At 46.8% G+C, this 22,108-nt stretch overlaps 1 long non-coding RNA gene and 1 pseudogene across 1 annotated transcript; both read right to left on the bottom strand.

Moving 5' to 3' along the window:
- Positions 1-15,344: 15,344 nt before the first annotated feature.
- LOC124674448 lies at positions 15,345-21,609 on the bottom strand (annotated as a pseudogene).
- LOC124674449 lies at positions 15,744-20,864 on the bottom strand. The gene is made up of 2 exons (XR_006993014.1): positions 18,033-20,864; positions 15,744-17,947 (listed from the first exon to the last, which is right to left on the bottom strand). It is a non-coding gene; the product is annotated as an uncharacterized LOC124674449 (long non-coding RNA).
- Positions 21,610-22,108: the final 499 nt, after the last annotated feature.

Raw genomic sequence — 22,108 nt, 5'->3', positions numbered from 1 at the left:
TTAAGCAGAAACGTACCGATCACATCATCGGGTTCATCATATACTTCCTCCATATTGACATGGTTAACATGCCCCTTCTAGAATGAATTTGTCTTCCTCGCCTCTTCGGCCTTCTTTGCTTCCTCGGCCCTCTCCTCAGGATACTCATTAGCAAAATGCCACGTCTTCCTGCACTTGTAGCATTCAACTTGACTGAGATCCTTCTTCACAAAATGGTTGTCGTTGTTATGGTTATGTCCATTGTTGCCTCCATGGTGGTTGCAGTTTCCCTTCCATGGTTGTGGTGATGATAACTCTTATGGCCATTGTGGTGGTGGCTATTTCCAGTGTGGTGCTGATGTTTACTTCCACCATCATTGTTTCCATAGTTGTGATATCTAGAACCTCCACCGCCTTCACCATAAGAGCGCATCTTATGTGGTGGTCCCGAACCATGTTTATCGTAACTGTGTTTCTTCTTCCTTTTATCCACTTCCTTCATTGTGTTCTCCAGAGTTATAGCTTTGTCACAAAGTGACTGGTAAGTAGGCACATAAACCACTGACAGTTGAACTAGCAACTCGTCATTCAGTCCCTTAAGAAACCTTTCCTTCCTCTTGGCATCTGTGTTGATATCATCCGGCACATAGCGCGCCAAGTTGCTGAACTCCTCTATGTATTCAGACACATTGCGATGACCTTTTCTGAGGTTTAGCAATTCAGTCCTCTTCAGGTCCATCACTCCAGAGGAAATGTTAGCGGTACAAAAACCATCCTCGAAGATTTCCAAGTCACCTCTGCTATGGGATGAGTGATTTGGAAGGTCTCCCACCAACTAGATGCAGGTCCTTCCTGCAGATAAGCAGCAAATCTGACCTTCTCAGCGTCAGTGCATCCTATGGTCACCAAGTCCTTGTTCACAGAACGTAGCCAATCATTGGCCACCATGGGTTCTGCTGCCCTTGAGAACTTCTCAGGGCGAAGCCTCAGAACCCTGGTTAGCATATCCACGTGAGGGGGTGGTGTTGGTGGTGGGGGTGGTGGATTGTTGTTGTTGTTGTTGTTCTGCGTGATGTTGTTCAACAGGGTTATGGTTTCGATCACTGCTTGCATCAGCTGAGCTTGCGCCTCCATCATTTGCTGAATGTAAGCGGGCACTTCAGGATCACGAGGGGGCGACATTCTGTTTGGTATAGGTAAGATTTGAAATTTAGAAATAGAAACTAAGGGTAATAAAATTCCTACTCTTTCACAACACATGCATAAAACAAACCTTAAAGCACACAAGTATCGTATAAAAGAAAACATTTAGTCTCAACATACGTGAATTGTAAACGTCTCGAAACCAGAAATAAAACACACTAGCTTACCTACCACATGCGGTTGGCAAACTCAACTCGATAGCTAAGGAAAAATGGAAATGGTGGTCGCTCTACTCAGTTCTGGGTCTTGTAGAGGTTGGCATAGGTCCTGGCGCTCATCCCCGGAACGTGGGAGCCAGTGTTTGTGGTTGGGGTGTCCTCCGCATCAGGAACAATCAGCCGGTGTTCACCGTTAGGCAAGATGAACATGACCTCCTCGGGGTCTTCCTCATCTTCATCCATATCCTGATCCTTGTGGTTGTGGACAACGGGCTGAGGCTGCAGCTGTTATATTTGCTGATAAAGGTGTGCGCATTGCCCCTGGAGTTCCATAATAAGCGCGCCCTGGTCAAGTGTCTTGTCCTTCAGCTTCTCCTTCTCGTTCCTCAGCTGGGTGTTTTCAACATACAGTCCATCTCTCTTTTCACCTAGAAAGTCAACTAGCTTCTCAAACGCTGTCGTGGCAGAACCTGCTACCGATGCCATTATTTTAACCAATTTTTTCTAATTATTTTCCACTCCCTCTTTTTTCTATTGTTTCATAATTTCTTGTATTTTAGTTATTTGACAAGTTTAGTCTCTAACTACACTTAATCTCTAGTCAAATTACTTACTCGTGGTCAAACTTCCCGCTTGATCACCCATCCTCCCACTACTCCAGCACTAGTACGCTTAACTTCCAAGTTCCTTCTCATCCTGCTTCCAAGTGCTTCATGCGCATGTTACTGATACTACTATCATATGAATCCTATTGACATGTTGGTCACGATATCACACTTCTTTATTATTTGAATTCCAAATAATTCTTTTAATAAACAAAAGTAATGATGTAATAATAATCTTGAATAAATAAATAAACAATAAATATAATTTTTTAAAACTTTATTTTTTTGCAAAAACCTAAAAATTTGCAAATTTGAAAATCTAAAAATTGGCTAACCATTATGGTTAAGTAATAGTAATCTTTATGCAGGAATTTAAAATTTTAAAAAAATATAAAATATAAAATCCTGAATTTCTGGCAAAAAATAAAATCTTCCTCTTTTCATATTTCCATTTGAAATTTTGAGAATCTAAAAATCTGTCAAATGGGTAAACTCGGATATATTCGGCTGTAACTTTCTCCCACGATCATTTGATATATTATACATTTCTTTCCGACTTCTTATGCAAAAGTTAATGTCATTTTATCTTTTTCTAAACTTTTTTTTGCAAAAAGTCAAAATTCAAATATGTTAATCTTTCTATTCTTAATAGGTGATCCCATTTTCCATATGTTACCTTCACGGTTCACTTCATGTCGACGGGAGGTTCAGCTGTGGCCCATCAAGCAAGCCAGCACTGGGCCCATTAGTCTATATTCCTTTAGGTTTTAGCACACATACAGCCCAATAGTCTATATTCTTTCAGGCTCGGATGTTGTTTTTCTCCTGGGTCCTCCTCCGTGGCGCCCGCGCGCCTCCCGTCGTTTGTTTCGCTCAAGGACAACGTTGTTGGGCCGCGGTTCTAGAAAGGCCCACCAGCGCGCGCTGCACGGCCAGATTGAATCGTAGGATGGCGCTACTCCTTCCACGTACAATTCTGGAGGACATCGGTATTTAAACCGCTCGCTATCGTCTTGCCTCCCCGAGGTGGGACTAAAACAGACAGCCCGAAGTGCGATGCGTTGTCTGGCTGGAACGGATTTTTTTTTTGATAAGGGTAGAGCGGATGTTGCCTGCGTGTTAGGCTGGTCATAGTGCTAGTATCATAGCTAGTATCATGCATATTGGTCCCACAAAAATGATGATGTGGCAGCTAATTAAGGAGGAGAGAGGAAATTAGAGTAACATAGGTGGATACTGTATCATAGCACATATCACAAGAAAATTTAATGCCAAACAAATCTTGTACACAAATTTGCATTGAGATTCTAAAAAACAATAAATATAGCATGGCTATGATACTACTATATGATACTACCCACTATAGAGATAGTATCATACACAAATATCATATGCATGATACTACTACATGATACTTACCACTATAACCAGCCTTAGCCGCTCCCGCACGCTTGCTCCAGCTGGCAGACGCTGCTCTCGTGCACTAACTGCTGGTTGGTCTTGCTAGGTGACTGCATGTGTACTAAAAAAAAGTACTCAGATCTTGCATGGAAAGAGAGATTAATCAGTTTTTTCTCCACGTAGCTATCTTACGGCTGCTTTTTTCACACCGATGAAAAAAACCATGCATCTACTCAGATACAAAGAACAATACCTTAAAATTTGTATCATTTAGACCAAGCATATAGTAATATGAAAAAAAATAAGAGCATCAAAAGTACAGATTAGAAAAAATTTTAAACCAACATAAAATATTTTGCAATAATAAATTAATCTAAAAACAAAAACTCGTCTGCACATGAAACATAAATGTAGGTAAATGTGGGAACACATGAAATACAATCTGAACGGAGGGGAACAACAATCTAGACAGAGGGGAACAATATTCTAGACGGTGGGAAACAATAATCTGAACATAGGGGAACAACATCTTACATGGTGGGGAACAATAAACTGAATGCAGGGGAACAACAACCTAGACGGTGGGGAACAACATCCTAAACGGTGGGGAATAACAACTGCACGGAGGGGAACAACAACCTGGCCAGAGGGGAACAACAACCTAGATGGTGGGGAACAACATCCTGGACGGAGGGAACAACAGCCTGGACGGAGGGGAACAACATCCTAGACGGTGGGGAACAACAATCTGAATGCAGGGGAACAACAAACTGGACAGAGGGGAACAACAACCTAGACGGTGGGGAACAACAACCTGAATCTAGGGGAACAACAAACTGGACAGAGGGGAACAACAACCTAGACGATGGGGAACAACATCCTAAACGAAGGGGAACAACAACCTGGGCGGAGGGGAACAACAAACTGGACGGAGGGGAACAACATCCTAGACGGTGGGGAACAACAACCTGCACGGAGGGGAACAAACAACTTGGACGGAGGAGAACAACAAACTGGACGGAGGGGAACAACATCCTAAACGGTGGGGAACAACAACCTGAATGCAGGGGAACAACAAACTGGACAGAGGGGAACAACAACCTAGACGGTGGGGAACAACATCCTAAATGAAGGGGAACAACAACCTGGGCGGAGGGGAACAACAAACTGGACGGAGGGGAACAAACAACCTGGACGGAGGAGAACAACAAACTAGACGAAGGGGAACAACATCCTAGACGGTGGGGAACAACAACCTGGATGCAAGGGAACAACAAACTGGACAGAGGGGAACAACAACCTAGACGGTGGGGAACAACATCCTAGACGGTGGGGAACAACATCCTAGACGGTGGGGAACAACAACCTGGCTGAAGTGGAACAACAACCTAGACGGTGAGGAACAACATCCTAAACGAAGGGGAATAACATGCTTAACATGGAGAAATAAAGAGCCTTGACTGAATGGAACAAACAGCTTAGCCAGAAGAAAAAAAGAATGTAAAAAGGAGGAAAGAAAAAAAGCATATGTAGAAAAGAATTAAAAAAGAAGAAATACTGTTTAAAGAAATAACATCGTGTGAAAGGAGAAAAAGAAAAAAATATACTATGTAAAGTTACAAGCAAGGCATAAGTGCAAATGAGAAAGGAACGTACGCGGCTTAGAGATACTAGCAAACATCGGCGCGGCGGCAGCCGCGCCAGGATAGTGGCTGGCCAAAATATGGTGGAAAAACATGGACACACTAATTACATTGTAAACATGTTAGACTCATATAAAAAAATGTTTAGACTAATCCTGAACTTAATACGTTAATTAAACAGATAAAATGAACACAAGAGGATATAAGCGGTCATTCAATCTGGTGCAGAACTGATCACTAAATGTATAACAGCCCATTTACACTGATCAAACAGATTAGAGCCATAGAAAAAAGTAGAAATCAAAGAGAAAATAAAACACCACACTTGGTAAACTGATTGCAACTATAGGGAACATTAGAAGGCAAAGAAAATGAAAATGAAGGATTATAGGCATCGCAGATTAAATCACCGTCATAGAATACAGAGAAGTCAGTTACAACATCACTTGAACAAACTATGATGCGTCAGTAATTGCCTGTGCTTGTATAGAAACTTCAAGTGTTGCGATCAGTTAAGACTTGAGTGGAGACGTAGCCATAGCATCTTAATCTGTAGTAATGTATTGCCCAGATCTGAATCACTATTACCCGTCTTGACCAAAGCATAAGGACTTGGTACATACTCAATTAGGGGAACCGAGTTTAAGTTGCAGGCAGATCACTTAACTTAAGATGAACAATTTGAGACTCACATCCAACTAAGTTGTAGTCAGGCATCCTCTCTTAGCAGTTACAATTCTCCACTGCCAATCTACCGTTTAAGCAAAATAGATAATAGTTTATACATGAACATGTAAGTATAGTAGGTATCAGACTTAGGGTACAAGATTAATACGGAAAAGTACTTGTGAATGCCACCATGTTAAGGAAACCATACAAAATGGAAACATGCAGGTAATAAAACCATGGTGATTTGTAGCTACAAAAGTTCCTCACCTGCTATCTACATAATTACAGAATGCTATTTTGTGGTAAACTGGTCTTATTTATTCATCTCCATCATAAGTTATTTAGTGTGTGCAATTAACTCGGTGGAAGCATATGATTTCTTAAAAGGTTTTTATGATTACTTTAAATACAAAGATTGATTATATATATCTTTAGTTTTAGAAGCATGAATATGCAATCACAACTCACATGTCTGATATTACCCGCAGAGCCAATTGGTATGTGAAGTACTAATCAGGGTTGAAGCTGAAAGAAATCAGAGGTGTTGGCAGAAGAATATTTTACTCGGTAACAAAAAAATGTTACCAACATGTATACTTCATACGCAGTGAGAAGAAATAATATTGTGTAATTACCAATTTATTGTTTCATTCAATGGTTTGTACAACAAAACAGAGTAATTTATCGTTCAGACTCAAACCGTTTGTCCTCCTTTTGCCAAGTATTTATGCTTCTCTTTTAGTAGAAATTGCAAGCAAGGGTAATATTTGTATTTTCAGGTTTGAATTTAATTCAACAATTTCGTTTTCTTTCTCTTAGTCATGTGTAGTGTTTTTTATGCACTTATGCCACTACAGCAACACTTACTCCACAAGACAGGTTATTTCTTTACCTCATGCTCCATCAGGGTTATATTTGGTTTTGATTTTACATCAAACGATTATGTAAAATGCACTTGAACACTTCCGCAGCAAACAGGTGGGGTTTTATCTTGTTGAACTAATTATCCTGTCACATGTAAACAAATCACGAACATGATAAGGAAATTGATTACTTGCCAGCAGCCATACAAAGCCCCTACCTTCTCCCACACAGGCTCAGCTAATCAGCTACACTACTCCCCTCAGAACAGGGCAAGAAAACCGGGCGGAGGGGCATCATCCAGTACAGGAAGCCCTGCAGCTAACTGTCGGGCAGGAACAAAGCAGAAAACTTCATTCGCTCTAGAAACAAACAACAAACAAATTAAGCGAGCCAAACCTGAATCAGCGGTCGCCGCGCCAGCATCCATGAAGGACTCTTGGCTGGACCTATTCCTGCGACCCAGCAGCGTGCCGGTGGGCATGAACAGGTCGAAGAACCGCACAGAGAGGATGGCCATGGCGACTGTCTGCTCAATATGGCCAAGTTCGATCCTGAGCAGGAGGTCCAACACAAACGGCAGTATCTGGTTCTCTACCCCTGCTCGTCCGCGAACCCCTTGGCTCTGTCTAGCGCGTCGGGAAGGGCTCAAGAAGGAAGGTCTCCTGCAGCGAGCAGCACAAGCACTGGATGAACTCGTTCCAGGGCATCCAGGCGACGCAGCCTAGTGGCAGATCTCTTGTCGCCTCGAGAAGGCCCGGACGGCGCCTTCGCTAGGCTGCCCCGTTCCTCTCCACCTCGCCGGCGAGCGAGCCGCCCAGCAAGAACTCGAGGAAGAGGCTACAGATGGTACTCGTCGGCGAGGGGCGGGGCTGACGGGCGTGAGCGTCGGCATAGGCGAGATGGCTTTTGCAGGTCAAAAACCGAATCACAAAAACTGAATTAACCCAACCAATCAAACCCAAGTCACAATAACAAATCAACTCCCCCACAAATCCAGGGGAACTGGAAATTGAAACACGGCCAGAAAAAGAAATCGTACCTCCGGCTAGAACATTGGCGGGCAACGATGTTGGGCTCAGCACCGATGTCGAGCTGGGATGAGGCATGTTGGCCGGCATCTTTTCCGCAGTGGCCGCTCAACGCGGGGTCGAGGACGCACCGGCGGATATCGAGGTCGTTACGTGCGGCCTCGTCTACACCATCTTGGTCAGGAATGCTGGCGCCCAGATGACGCGGCTGCCGCTCGCCCTTGAGTCAACGAAGCGCTGGGGCGGTCGAGCTACCAGTGTGCGCCGCCTCTGCAGCCCAAAAAGGGGACAGCCGAAAAGAGGCGCAGAGACGATAAACTGACCGCAACGCTGAGAGCTAGGCCGGCGGTGGTATTAACGGGCGTGAATCCGTAGATAGAGGAGGGAGGAAAAGCAGGCCGGCGATCAAAGAGAGCTGGGAGGCCAGAGTGTCGCCCGTCGAGGTCGTCGACGCCATCGGGGCATCGTCCTGGACAGTATAGCGGAGACGGCGAACCAGCCGCGGCGCCAGAAACCAGGCCGAAGTGGTAGGAACCGTCGGCGCTGGAAGAATTTTGAGGCGGGGGCGAAGGAAAAAAAAGGCAATAGCCATGGGAGCTTGGATAGGGGATTGATTTGACGGGAGGAGATAGGAGAAGAAGGCTCCAGAAAGATAGTGGTACTCCTACGTGTCTACGCTTTCATTAAAATCTCACGATGGACCAACACTGTTTCAACCATGCCGTAGCTAGAGCCACGCGAATGAAACACAAAAACGGCCTAGCATCGAAGAACTCGAGAGAAAAACACTCTCTATGAAACTGCTCACAAAAAAGTAAGGAGCACCGAAAGTGTACACAAGTATATAACTCGGGAAACTAATCCAATCTACAAAACACGTGTCACAACAGAATTAACTTCCAAAAAAACCCAAAATTTTCAAAAAAACACAAACGCCCGACGAACCTAGTGGCCACACCATCCATCGTCCACACAGCGGATGCCGGTTCGACTCCCTCTTACTACGTAGTGTTTATTTCGATTTTTACCTTGTGCCATCTACTGATGGGCCGGCCCACGATTGTGAGAGCTTCAGCGAAATGGTGCTCTGACGCGCGCGCTACCGAGTCGTTTCCTTTTCTCCTACCTCTGTAGCCATCATCGAAGAACCGAGCAGCCGCCGACGTTTCTTCTTCTCACCACCTGCCACCTCATAATTCTGTAGTAATGCAGTACATGAGGAAATAAACGGTTGCGTGTCTTCTCCAATCCCTTCTACAGGTATATTTTCTTGATGGAAAGCGCTGATAATCCCTCGGAGGCTGAAAGCAATCGAACCTCCGGCTTCTTAGATCGACACGTGTCCCTCCAAACCACCTCACGTACAGCTCTTGTTCAATTGTTCTCTTCTCCCCGCAGACCTCACCGAACCTGACTCCCTCTTACTACGTAGTGTTTATTTCGATTTTTACCTTGTGCCATCTACTGATGGGCCGGCCCACGATTGTGAGAGCTTCAGCGAAATGGTGCTCTGACGCGCGCGCTACCGAGTCGTTTCCTTTTCTCCTACCTCTCGTAGCCATCATCGAAGAACCGAGCAGCCGCCGACGTTTCTTCTTCTCACCACCTGCCACCTCATAATTCTGTAGTAATGCAGTACATGAGGAAATAAACGGTTGCGTGTCTTCTCCAATCCCTTCTACAGGTATATTTTCTTGATGGAAAGCGCTGATAATCCCTCGGAGGCTGAAAGCAATCGAACCTCCGGCTTCTTAGATCGACACGTGTCCCTCCAAACCACCTCACGTACAGCTCTTGTTCAATTGTTCTCTTCTCCCCGCAGACCTCACCGAACCTGACACACTAAATATGCGGAGAAGACAACCTTCAGCTGCAGGGACTCCCTCAGATGTCACCGGCGTCGGAGAAGTCTTCCGCGGTCGCGCCCGTTGCAACAGTCCCGGCGTCGGAGAAATCGCTCGCGGCGGCGCCCCTTACAGCAGCTTTTGCCAGCGTCGGAGATGTCGCCGGCGGCGGCGCTCCTTGCAGTAGCTTTTGCGCTCGCGGCGGCGCCCCTTGTAGCAGTCGCCCGCGGTGGCGCCCCTGCAGCAGTTGTTGTCGCCGACTCGCCGGAGAAGAAAACCCTCGTAGCATATGGTGCATATGCATCATCCCGATCTCCTCGTCGTTGGAGAAGCTCGTCCCCCGTAGCAAGCACGACCACGCTTTGCAGCTGCCGTGACCAACCTTTGTAGCTTTGGCGTTCAGCCTTTGTAGCACCGCCGTCCTTCATTTGCAGCTCCGGCGAGCAGGCTTTGCAGCACCACCGCCCTTCGCTCGTAGCTCCGGCAAGAAGGCTCTGCAGCTCCGGCGAGCAGGCTTTGCAGCACCACCGCCATTCGCTCGTAGCTCCGGCAAGAAGGCTCTGCAGCTCCGGCGAGCAGGCTTCGCAGCACCACCGCCCTTCATTTGTAGCTCCGGCGAGAAGCCTTTGCAGCTCCGGCGAGCAGGCTTTGCAGCACCACCGCCCTTCATTTGTAGCTCCGGCGAGAAGCCTTTGCAGCTCCGGTGAGTTGCCTTTGAAGCTTCGGTGGGCGCCCTTTGCAGCACCACCTGTTCCGGCGTTCGCAGTTCCCATGACCACCTCTTGCAACAACGCCTGTTCGCAGCTTCGCCGGCCACTACTTCACCACCGCTGGCCCGGCCTCGCAGCACAGCCGGACCAGGCTATTAGCACCACCAGACGGCCTTGCAGCGCCGCCAGGCCGGGTTCCTTCGCCGCTTCATTCTGCTCGCATAGCGCCAACTCTCCCTTGCAGCAGCACCTCTCGCCGCTTGCAGCCGCGGTGGATCCCGACCGCGACGTCACCGGAGGCCACGATTCCGGTCAGGTTTGTAGCAGGACCGTGCAGATCTCGACAGGGAAAAGAACGAGCCGTCGCTTGAGAGGAGAGGTGCAGGTGGAGGAGGTCGGGGTGAAGGTAGAGTGGTGGTGGAGGAATACCGGCAGTGAGGTGGTCTCCATCGACGGCATGCCCCCATGGGAGCTTGGAGCTGGGCAATTGCAGGAGGAGATCTAACGTGGGCCCCACGTATGTTGGAGCAAAGCGGCAGACTGGCGCGTGGCCTGGAACGAGCGATCAAACCCATTGAACGGCACGCGACCCGGAGGCACCGTGTGCTCGCAGCCTCCGAAGGAAAGGAAGACTTTTCCTTTCTTGATTCCGCTCGCCATCTCGCCACTCACTTCTTGCACACCCGGCGCTTCGTTCGCCGGCACCACGTGAGCCATCATCTTCTCATTGTCGGCTGCAAGAAACAAGAAACCCTGACACTATATCTCCATCTACCGAGCACCATGCGCCGCGTCTGAACTCTGAAGGCGTCTTCATGGTTATTAGTAAGAGCATCACTGCAGCCTCGACGGATTTCTGGACATGTACGTGCTCTGCTTTGAACGATAAGAGGCACCGCTGTCCGGATGAAAAATCTTTCTGCGAGATCTAGTGATGAATCATAACTCGATTTATGCGATGGTATCATGCATTGGAGGTAAATCATTTTCCAATATTTTATTGCAGGATTTGATTGATTTTGCATGGGTTTTAGTATCGATACTGATGAACACACCTCCAAGGTCATTCTGTACATATGCATGATTGCCTTCAGTTCAGATTGGCAAAGTGCCGCCTGAATCGATATCACAATTTGCCGGCAGATTCCAAATGGCCCCTCACCCTTTTATAGATCATCATGGGCTCTCACAGTCTCACCTTAAAATGGTGTTGTTTCGCTCTGACTGATACACCGAAATTGGCCTGGACTTTCTCGCTGGTTATCTTTATTGTTGGTTGAAGTCGTCTGCTCCGGCTGCTCATGGGCTAATCGAAGGGTCTCACGGTATAAATAATTACTTATCTCTAAATCATTCTCAGATTCCTGCCTGATACTTCTTTTTTTAGCTATGACAGATTATATCGAGAGGTGGGCTGCAGCCTTCAATTTAGAGCTACTAGATGATGGAATTGGAATTTTCCTTCAAGTACGCAATATCTGATTATTTTTATTGCAAAAGCAGCAGTACATGAAATATTTAGCGGCCAAAGATCGAGTCATTTGCACTCCGCGAAGTCAAGAACTCAACATGGTTGCAAGAAAATACAATATGTCCGTCATCTCCTATTATGCGAATCCCACTTACCAGTCACGGTGTCTTTTATGTCCAAAAAAAAAGTCACGGTGTCTTTTCTGTTCATCTAATTTTATTTGTCACTCCTGATTTGTTCTTTTTCCTGTGCAAGCTGGAAGAATTTCATTGTGATATGAAGAAGTGGGACAGCCGAGGCTACAACCTGTAATGGTCTACACTCCTATTGTATACTATTCTGAAAGCATTAACGTAGAGATGCACACTCATGAAAATACCCTATGCTTAATTGTGTGAGGTTCTTTTCGATTTACATTCGTACACCTCTTCTAATTTTTCTTCTTCTACACATACTGTATATGATAAGTTCTATTCGTAGCTGCAATGTAGCATTTTAGAGTGTCGACCTAGGTTCTACCCATTACACTCATGTATCTTATTGGTTCATCATTTCAACCATACATAATCCATGGATTCGACTTTTATCTACAACAAACATAATTGTTTTACTTTTGTAAGAGTGATCATAACTAGAAAAAATCATTTCATCATTTGGCTAATTATTCTAGGATGGTACATATTCAAAATAAATAATAAATTAACAATATAATTTTCCGCAACAACGTGCGGGGTATCATCTAGTTTCCCTAATAGGAGGTTGCATAACATACAGGAATCTCACAATAATTTATTTTTGAATTTTCTATCATTTTCTTTTGTATTTTACAAAGCTAAAAAAGGCGATCCCAGGGGTGGGATGCATGGGGAGCAAAATAACATATTACACCGGTGTGGTCCCACGAATCGGTGCTAAAGGCCACGCGGCTGACGCCAACCCTTTAGCACCGGTTCGTGACACGAACCGGTGCTAAAGGTCCCGCACGAACCGGTGCTAAAACCCTAGCCGCTCGAACCGGTGCTAATGCACCCTTTAATCTGGGTTCGTAGCACAACCGGTGCTAAAGCTCCGGACAGCTCCAAACATAAACCATGTTTTCTATTAGTGCCTAGCTGCCACGTATCATCATGGCAATTAATATTCCAAAAAGTGTCCACCACACCTAGGAATCTAGGCATACGAATCCAGTGATCAACTTGAGAACAAGGGGTCAACTTGCATGTTGCTCCACGTGTAGAATTGACCCTTAATTGGGAGTTCAATAATACCTAGGTAACCGAAAATACTGAATGGAACCCGTCTCCGCGTGAGGATGAAAACGATTCCACTCAGAGTGCAACACGTGTTTAGTCAGGGCATGTATAAAACACGTATAGAACACGTATTTGATTATTTATACAGTGCATGTCTGACATGCATTAATTAATAGACGGGGCAGAGGATGAGACCGGCCGGCTGAATTAATTCCCTCTTCAAAGCCACCCACCACCAGCCTCTCTACGTTTTCTCTTTGAGCTCCATGGCAGCAATCTTCTTTTTTGGCTGCCATGCTCCTCCACGCAAGCTGCATGGTAGCAAGCTCTCGGCCAACGTGATCATTCGCGTGTGCTTCATGGGAGCGAGCTCTTCCGACCGCCATGCTTATCCGCGCGAGCTCCATGGCAGCAAGCTCCTCTAGCCGCCATGCTCTTTCCGGCCACCATGCTCCTCCCATGCGTCGTACTCCCCGGCATGAGCTTCTCTGGCCGCTGGTGCTCGTCCGACCGACCTCCAAGGCAGTAACCATCTCCACCGTACATCATCGTGTTCCTTCGCAAGAGCTTCTCTACTAATGTTACGTGCTCCTCCGTGCGAGCTCTTGCTGATGCTTCTTGAATTAGATGGAAGATGCATGTGCAAGTTTTTCTCTAGGTGTCCCAAACCGTGTATTCGACTATTTAATTAAATGGCTCTGATCCTAGTACGTTGACTAAACTGACCCTCAATTATTGTTCTCTTTTAGCCGCCGTAGACAAAAAAGTCACCTAGCAACATTTTATTGTAAGCAATGGTAATTTACAATAACCACAGACACCGCGATTTAATAACTTGAAATAGCTTTCTGATTTTTACGTATTAAAATATCATTTTTTAAAAAAATTGTTCAACATTTTATTGCATTAGTCAATTTAAGACTTCAAAATAACAGTCCACATTTTTAGTAGGATTATTTAAATTTCTTGAAAGAGGAAAATTTAATGATCTAAAAATTTGAAATACTACAAATAAAAGAAGAAGGGAAAAAACACTCAACAAATGTTCTCTCTGAACTAAAATTTCTGATTTCAAATCCGAAAACATTGTACTTAAATCACTTTTCTAATCTCAATCACCATTAAGAGTGCATGCACAAATTAAATCATTAAGTGAAGATAGACAGACAGTAATTCAATGGAGATGCATTGGTGCGGTCAGCGTTGTACCAATAGCTAGTGGACAACCACATGATCCTAGCATTAACTCACCAGAATCCCTACCCACCCAAAAAATAGATTCACACTTAGTTTAATTTAGATTCTCACTTAGTTTAATAGTAATTTTCTTTACTCTTGTTGAATGGTTTTGTTTGATAATTTGGTGATACTTCAGGTAATTATGTTTGCTAGTTATTGCTTACATCATGTTATTAAATTTCTAATCGTCAACCGGGAGAGCTTTTGTACGGATGTGACCATTTTAATAAGCAAAATGCCAGGCGAGACTCCAAAAATTACCACCGTAGAAATCAAGTAATCCTCTACCACTCTACTAGTTACAATGTTACATTTTAACTACACCATTAGTATTAAAGATTAAGCTATCTTTTGGAATCACTCATTGAATCTCACAGATAGGTATTAACGAGGAGGGTGGAAAGCCTGGGCCAACATGCATGGGCATTAAAAGCACTGACTTTGGTTGCATTAAGAACACTGACCATGCACGCTGTATCCCTTCGTATCCGCCTTAACTAGAAAATTAAATCGACCGTATTAATTAGGTGATATATTAGGTCCAAATCACAAAGCAGAATTCAATGCTCGAGATATCAACCTCGCACGTTGCCAGGTCCCAATCGTGCAGGTCGCTAGGTAACTTATTACTTCATTAAAAGTACTTATGTCGTGAAAATTTGCCCCTGGCCTGTTACGACTTTCAGAATATCTGTAGAAGTTGAAGTCACCAAGAATTAACCATAATGACTGATCCTCATATCAAGATGACAAAGCCACACAATGGAATCTTCTCTTTCTTGCCCCTCACATGGTCCATAGACATTAACTATGATAATCTTGTCATAATAGATACTGGAGGTAAAAATGATCACAATGCCAAAAGATACGACCATTAAGACCTCGCCAGTGAAAAGAGAACTGCACCATAAGACAAATAAACCGCCAAATGCACCATCTGAAGGGCTAAAAGCAAACTGATCAAACCGTCTTGGAGCAAAGCCTCGTATAAAAGATGCATCAAAATCCCCATTTTTGGTCTCTTGCAGACACACGATGGACGCATTACTTTCTTCAATTTCACAACGAACTGACGGCCACTTCTCTGCACTGTTAATACCACAGAGTGTTCCAATCTAAGACATGCCACACACGATTTGAGGGATTCATACTAAAAAGAATACTAGATGACTGAGTTAGGCAGCGACTTAATCGCGTTCAGTATTTGCGAGCAAGACAGAAACTCCATTATAACTTGCTAGTGGCTGCGGCCATGTAACACATATGAATGAAGGCGATTAGCAGCAGCATGTACAAGATTATATTTAAAGCACGCTCAAAGTACAAATCATATATCTTCTTTTACAATGGAACAAACTATTTACAAACATATACTCGGCAAGTTATCAACACAGTTCTGCAACTTTAATAGTAGCTACACTTACGAAGTGTTCGACCATATTCCTTCAAGTGACAAAGCTTCACTATTGGGGGGAAGAGTAGAGAAGTGGTAAAATGTTCGTTGAAGTTGCTCCAGAACCATCAGAGACAGCATTAACTTAGTAGCAATCCTGACTTATGATACGCTGAGTGTCTGGGCTGACATTCACCGAGCACGATATGAGGCCCTGTACAAATGGAACTGTTAGAGCTTCACACAGAATATTTACTGAAAGCACATCCAGTGTGCAGCGCGATAAAAAGTCAACATCTCTCATTGGTGGAAACATGTTAAATTAATATGCAATCATGTCACAAATAGATAACCCACACACTTGAAAAATAACAAAAGGTTTCCATCAAAAACTGGATAGCTCATTTGGTGCTATAGTTCAGTTCTAGTGTTCACGTTCACATCCCTGCATCTCTATCCCGTTGAGAAATGGGACAAGCTGCGAAGGGCTTTCTTTGGAAGAACAAGTTCGAGGTGCTGGGGGTCACTGCTTCACGATCAGGAGTCTGCATATACATAATAAAGCTCTAATGAAAAACAAAGCCGCTCAGGCAAGAGGACATGCAACTGAGCATCCCAGCAACTGCAGGACAGCGAGACACCACCTTCTGGAAATCATTGCTTGCCCTTCTGCCAGCAGTTCAGATGACTATAACTTGTATGATCGGCTCAGGCATTTCGGTGGCCTTCTGGAAAGATCACTGCTAACCTAGGGCCGCCTGCACCTCACTTTCCCGGTGCTATACTCGTTTGCCCAGTACTGAGAATACACTGTCGCATCTCAGTTTTACAGTGACAGTTGGAAAATTCAGCTTCTGGCCTCGCTTTCTCACACGACACAGCAGCAGCTACAGCAAAGAACAGCTGACTCACCTGTTGATGCTGACGATAGAAAAATAGTCACGGCAGGAAACACCCCATCAACGGCTGCCTTCCACCAAATTTTCTCGGACCGAGAAATAAGGTGGATTGCCAAGAACTGGGTTTGTTGTTCAGTGATACCACATTGACACAACTTATTTCTATGGCTGGCATACCGTGGCGATTAAACATGTGAGATAACATTGTCGACAGGACATGGTGCTCCGACGCAGGCTGCCACCTCCGCCTAGCATTTGAATGAATCCACCACATTTCATTACAAGAATGAACTCCGGTTGGGTTTGAGAAAAAGGGGCTGGGTGTCAGGGGCTGCACGGGCAAGTTACAGTTTGCAGAAAATGCCCGGAACAAAATAGAACCACAGACATGGCTGATGTGCATTGCAGCTCTCCTACTGTGCCTATGGAGAACAAGGAATAACAGGGCTTTTAACAACATGCAGACCATACACACGGTGCTGCTGAATGACATTCTGGAAGAACTCAAACTGTGGTCCTCCCTCAACAATAAAATCAGGGTCAAGCTGGTAGATTGGGTAAACGACAGTGCTGATAATCCTCCGGAGGCTCAAACGTCCCGAACCTCCGTATCCAGCGATCGACACGTGTCCCACGGGGGCCACTCAGCCACACGGAGACCTTCCACGCTCCCGGAAAAAAATGGCCACACAGCGTTCTCGTGTCCTCGCTCGAAGCAACTGCAGCACTATCGCCATGGGGCGGTAGCTTGGCCCTTGACCGGCACCTCCGGCGATGTTGGCGTCCAGCTCCGGCGAGGTCAGCCTCCACGCCACCTCATAGCAAACGACTCGTGCAGGCGCAGCAGTACCTCCCTCCCAACTTGTAGCAGCCCGGCGGACTCCGGCGAGCAGCACCGTCGTCGGTCTGGGTAGCACCGTCGCGTGCTCCCTCAACACCGCTAGCAGCACCAGTGACAACCCATTGGAGCTCCTACGGAGGCCCCTCGAAACTCCGGCGGCAGGCGCTCGGAGCAATGGGTGACGCTCCTTGCAGCTCCGCCGGCGGCTGCTTGCAGCTTCCCCGTTAACCGGTTGCAACTCCAGCGGTAGGCGCTCGACGCATCGGCGGAGCTCCCCTTGCAACTCCGCCGGTAGGCGGAGCAATCAGCGATGCTCCTTGCAGCTCGCCGCGGGCGGTTTGCAGCTCCCCTGTTGACTGGTTGCAGCTCCGAAGGTAGGCGCTTGAAGCATCAGCGGCGCCCCTTGCAGCTCGACGGTAGGCGCTCGGAGCAATCGGTGATGCTCCTTGCAGCTCCGCTGGTGGCGGCTTGCAGCGCCCTTGTTTACCGGTTGCAGCTCCGGTGGTAGGCGCTTGAAGCATCGGCGGCGCCCCCTTGCAGCTCGACGGTAGGCGCTCGGAGCAATCGGTGACGCTCCTTGCAGCTCCGCTGGTGGCGGCTTGCAGCTCCCGTGTAGACCGATTGCAGCTCCGGCCAGCGACTTCTGCAGGCGTGTTCGCGCGTGTCGCAGAAATTCACCACCGCGCCCACCTTCTGGTGGAGAGCCCACACCATGGCGCCGCCGTGTAGGTGCTCGCCATCTTGTACCTTGCAGGTTTAGATGGGGAGAGACAAAGCTCAGCACTAGCAGTGTTGGGCGAGAAAACAGCGGCGAAAACGGCAGGGATCTCACCGGAGGCGCGCGGGCCGGAGGGACGGGGCGGCAGCTCACCGGCGTGGTCGAGCTCTCGGAGAGCAGACTATGGAATGCGAAGTTTTTCTACAGACAGAGAAAATAGGAACGGGTGGAGAAGAATCGTTCAGAGGAGATAAGCCATCGGCCCGCAATGTGGTGGGTCCGCCATCGCTGTCTCACCACGCGAAAGGACGCGTGTCACGCGCTCAGCTCGCGACGGAAAAGGATCCTACGACGCGCTAGCCGGAGGCACGGAGCCACGCAGCCTCCAACAGAAACCGAGCATTTTCCTTGGGTAAATCTGCTATCACCTCACTTTACTCCAGTTTTAGTTTAGGTCTTCTTTTTCTTTCTTATTTTCCTCCCCCTGACAGGCTGTGATCTGGTGGTAAATCCCCTGACTAATTGCCCAGGGCATCTGCAACCATAAGGTAGAGTATTTCTCTACCTTTTTTCAATAAAAAAAACTCTCATTGGTGCAAACCTTTCTACAGTGGGGGTGCTCATATAATTTCATGCACGAAACATTGAAAACTCTTCAAGTGCCCATTTAAATCCTGTCATCCCCTGCACTTAGTTGCCACGTAGCGTGCGAGTGCCAACAGTTGATGGCTATGCAAGTTATGCACCTCCAATTCAACTCTTTGGCGGATCTCTTTTTTTAGATAAAAGGGTTGCCCCCTGGTTCCATTCATTAGCGCAACTAAGCGGCAGTTTTTTCAGGGGATATCCTCATGTGGCTAAGGGTAGCCACTGAAAAAGTGGTTGCTAGGCATTTGGTTTGTTGGGTGAGAGGGATAGGGATAACCATATTCCCACGAATATTCAGTAAACTCTAGTTGAGCTCGTCCCGCAAAATCTGCTGGATGAGGACAGCCACTTCTGGCTGGCGAGTTCCCTGGACCCCGAATCATTTTTGCCTCGCTCATCTCCTCCTCTGTTTCTAGAAAACACATCCCTCTTTCTCTCTTAAAGTTGCTGCTGACGCCAGATCGAGGGCGACGGCGGCTGGCACAAGGGCAATGGCGGCGTGGTGAGGTGGGGTGTCAGACTATCCGACTGGCCGTGGTCTGATGAGGAGTTGGGGTGCCGGCAGCCAAGGTGCGCGACTGAGGAGGAGATGGATGCGGCAGAACATCACGGTACTGCAAGGCGTCTTGAACTTGTAGCTCTTCTCTCTCTCTGCCCGCATCCTCTCTCCTGTCATCTTGTGTCTCACTCTGTCTTTGTCTCGCAGCAAAGTCATGGCAAATGACAGGTATTGACAGAAGGGCTTTCTCACCCATGGCTCTCTCTGATGGTCTCTCTATGTGTATGTCGCATGGACAAGGACGCACGACAGTCAACCATAACAGGAGGAGCAAGGAGGCACAGGCAGCATTGATTTGTCATTTGCAAGTCTCTGGCGCCTCTTGTGTTTTTGAGTTGAGTAGTTAGAATTAAAAAGAAAAAAGTGGTAATGTCACCACAATTAAAGAGGTCACCACAACAACCTATCCACTCCTCGTCCCTTCAACCAAACACTCAAATGACTATTCCTAATAACATCTCAGCCAACACAACCAAACAGAAAAAATGGCTATCCCTAAGCAGGTGGTTGGGGATACCCTCACCCCCTAAAGTCACCTCTGAACCAAACACACCCTAACAGACTCTCATTTTCCCTCCATTGTTCGCACGCATTTGAAACTACGTCACTTATGCATTCATCAACTATTTCCATCTTTGCTTCTGTGACCCATTCCTTTTTAATCTATTGTCCGTCTACTGCTATATCACACCATCAACTTTTTCTATAGTTAGTTTCATGGCACTATCGATCTTTTTGACTTCATCTATTTACTTGATCTTATTTTGTTTTACAAATGTTCAGATCGTGAGTTGATTAACAGTAACGAGTGTTTCCTCTTTTTCAAATAAGCTGATAGTTTCGATCCAGTAAGCTCCAGATCAGATTAAAGTAGAACCTGTCATATTTTCTAGGCTTACGCTTTGCGCTAAATGCCTTAATACATACTTCCTGACCCTTTGTAACTCACATGATGAAATGAACTGACAATAGATGAAGTTTATGGTTAACATTTCCTGCTCAGCAAAAACTGTTCGGTGACCGAGAGGTCTTGAGTTCAATACATTACTAACATAAAAAAAAATGCACTAGAACATTACTACACCCTCCAGCCTAACGAAAATGTGTGTGGCCCACTTTGTACCCACATCTTACTATATTTGGGCTCATGGAATACAATACACATGAGGGAGAATAATGAAGTCTGAAGCACATTTCCTACGTTTCTATGGTTTGCAACCGCTATATGTACTGGTCAGCTGGAGACATAAAGTCAATTATGTTTGTCACAGGTAGTATGACCTAAAACCTACGGATTTGGAAAAGGGGAATCAACAGCTGCAAGGAAAGCCTACTGGTCAATTCCGGATATAGATGCCCAAGAAATTCTATATGAACAGAAGAATTTCCTATAATCTATACCTACAACATATAAGCTGCAAATTTTAGTTTTGGACCTAGCCACGTGCGAATCAAGATATCTTATTACTAATCATCACAATTCCTAACCAGCATAAACACCCTCAGTTCGAAATTAACATGGTAAGACAGCAAATGTTGTTATGATCACACCAAATGCTCTCCAATAATTCGGAAATTTTGAAAGAGCTATAACGTATTAGAACAGGAATAGATGGTAACCTAATACAGCTTACAAGTTTTCTGAACCAATCCTTGCAAGTTGCTACCAGTATAGTTGGTTTCAATCAATAACAAAGGCATCCGCTCAAGATAAAATACTATGCAAAGACATGCAATTAGTGAATTACCTTCACTGGAATGTCAATACGGAACACCCTGACCGTGCCGACGACCTCGGTCACGATCTCCAGCGGCACAGACCCATCGGCGATGTCCCCAATCAGCTCGATCACCTCATCCAAGACCCTGCCTGCGTCCACCCACACCTCAGAATAGGCATACGTAACTCCTCTGGCTGCGAGCTCGCCAGATCCAGGGCGCGCAGTGGCGGAGCCGAGCAGATGGCCGCGGTACGAGACAGCGGCAGAGACGGCGCGGTAGCGGAGAGGGAGGAGAAACCCGGGATTTCGGACGCCGAGGCTGAGCGCAAGTTTAAAATCCAGAGCTGGGAGAGGGGGCGGATTGATGCGAAAGCGGTCGAGGCGGATATCGGCGACGTGGGCTGCGGGGGCGGACGGGTAGAGGAGGAACGCGAGGCCGGCGAGGAGCACGAAGACGAGGAGGAGCGGGAGCGTGCGGGTGGAGAAGCGGCGGATGCATGGGATGCGTCGCGGGCGTAGGCGGCGGATGCGGACGAAGACGGGCGACGAGGGGAGGAGGTAGAGCGGCGGGGGAGGAGGAGGTGGCGGCGGCGACGGAGCGTAGGCGTAGGAAGCGGCAGGATAGGCGTAGTAGGGCTGCGGATGCTGAGACTGCCCGAGGAGAGGTTGGTCGAGGTGGGCCGAGGACTTCTCACCGTCTGCCGCCGCGGATATCATCGCCGACGCCGTGGCCTGGTTGGGAGACGATCGGTAGTGGTAACATCCCGGCGACTCACAGCCGCGCAGATGACAGCTCCTCAATCTCCAGTGGGAAGCTGCCACGCCTGTGATGCACTGATGCCAGATCGACTGCCTAGGCTTATGGCCCATGACCCATTAGCCTGGCTAATTGGGCCCATTCGTATGATAACTTTTCTCATTTCTCTCTAAGAAAATACTTCTACGGGAGCAACAAGAGCTGTGGATTCCCGTCCACCCACGCCTATGTCCGCTCTCGCGACAAGGCGATTCCCACTCTCACACACCCCACCTTCCGCCGCCGCCGCTACTCGCCGGTGAGACCTTCGGAGCGTGAAGATGGCGAATCGGAAGCGGTCGTTCGCGGCTTTCATCCCCTTCAAGACCTGATGAGGGAAGCAGAAGATGAAGCGCGGCGGCGCGAGGAGGAGAATTAGATGAAGGAGCGAAGCAGGAGAAGCTGCAGAGGAAGTTGTTGCCCCTCCATAGCTTCCTTGCTTCACCATGGGCGGTCAAGCAGATGG

Source organism: Lolium rigidum, chromosome 7 (genome assembly GCF_022539505.1).
Source record: "Lolium rigidum isolate FL_2022 chromosome 7, APGP_CSIRO_Lrig_0.1, whole genome shotgun sequence".
Classification (NCBI taxonomy): Eukaryota; Viridiplantae; Streptophyta; class Magnoliopsida; order Poales; family Poaceae; genus Lolium; species Lolium rigidum.
This window is presented reverse-complemented; position numbering and strand designations above follow the sequence as displayed.